The following is a 1,180-nucleotide window of genomic DNA, read 5'->3' on the forward strand; positions in this document are numbered from 1 at the left end:
GCCCTTAATACATTCCAGGCTCTAGCTATGAACTACTTTGGATCCAGATTTGCCAGAAAAATGTCACCCAAGTTGTGACTAGTACTAGCTATTCCTAAGACAGATTGCACCATGGGACATTTCTCACTCTCTGTCCTACAGTTTGGTCTTCAAACCTTGCCTCTTCATATCAGAGCCAATATTGCCTACTGGCACTGTGAAATTCGTTGTTGTTCATATTATTATTCATTCAGCATCACTCCATGGTATGGACATTAAGAAAACAGATGACTCAAGTCCTCCATAAATCCTTCATTCTCCAATCTTATTTCCCCGTCCATCACCTCCTCTTTTATTTTTAATATTCAGGTTTTTGCATTCAAGGCCAGGTCAGCTCTCCTGAGGACTTCCATCTTCCTCCTTTCACATCTGCCCCGTCCTCCTGGGACTCACACAGCCTGAGGATGGGAAATTGAGTCATCCGTCTTCTGTAACCATATGGAAAAGATGCAGTCATTACCGTTGTCGGCATTGTTGTGCTTTGGAAGCTAATTAAGACAATTAGCTATTAAATACCAAAAACAATTAAGCTAATTGAAATAAACCATATGCAGTTTACACCCTTGCATAGACAAAAAAAATTAACATGCGGCTGGATGGTGGCGCTACAGCCGTTCTGATGCCAAAATAAATCAGAGAATATGGGAGCCCAAGATGGAGGTTTATCCCCACAAAATGTTCCTCAAAAACATTTGGCTTGAGATTTGGAGGGTTCTCCTGTGCTGCAGGGGGAAAAGTGGGATATTTTTGTCCAAACGTGTCTTTGGGGCTATAGAACAGCAGCCTCGTGCTGTTACCTAGCCTCTGACTCACCTCATTGGCTGAGAACATTCCAGAGAAACGCAGCTCCTCCAGGGACCAGGGAGCCTGTCTTGAAGTTAACCAGCTTCCCCAGGGGAAAGACGCTGTCCATGGTTTTAAGTTGTGACTAGCGGATTTAGACCGCATATGTGGTTTCCCAGCAGACAGCCAGGGAGGGAAGAGAAGCCGTTAAGACCAGAGAAGGCTCTTTATAGAGTGTTTATTTGGAATTTTTTCAGCTGCATGTGCCAAAAAAAAAAAAAAAAACTCAACTCAAGTTTACTTAGACCAAAAATAGAATTTGGCTAGAAAAGACGAGCAAAGGAAAGACAAGCTAGAA

At 42.9% G+C, this 1,180-nt stretch overlaps 1 long non-coding RNA gene across 1 annotated transcript; it reads right to left on the bottom strand.

Annotated features, from left to right (window-relative positions):
* Window positions 1–271: 271 nt before the first annotated feature.
* Window positions 272–963, bottom strand: LOC123460193. Its single transcript, XR_006636847.1, has 2 exons — window positions 853–963; window positions 272–467 (listed from the first exon to the last, which is right to left on the bottom strand). It is a non-coding gene; the product is annotated as an uncharacterized LOC123460193 (long non-coding RNA).
* Between the last annotated feature and the right edge of the window lie 217 nt (window positions 964–1,180).

The sequence above is a fragment of the Jaculus jaculus genome, chromosome 4 (assembly GCF_020740685.1).
Source record: "Jaculus jaculus isolate mJacJac1 chromosome 4, mJacJac1.mat.Y.cur, whole genome shotgun sequence".
In the NCBI taxonomy this organism is placed as follows: Eukaryota; Metazoa; Chordata; class Mammalia; order Rodentia; family Dipodidae; genus Jaculus; species Jaculus jaculus.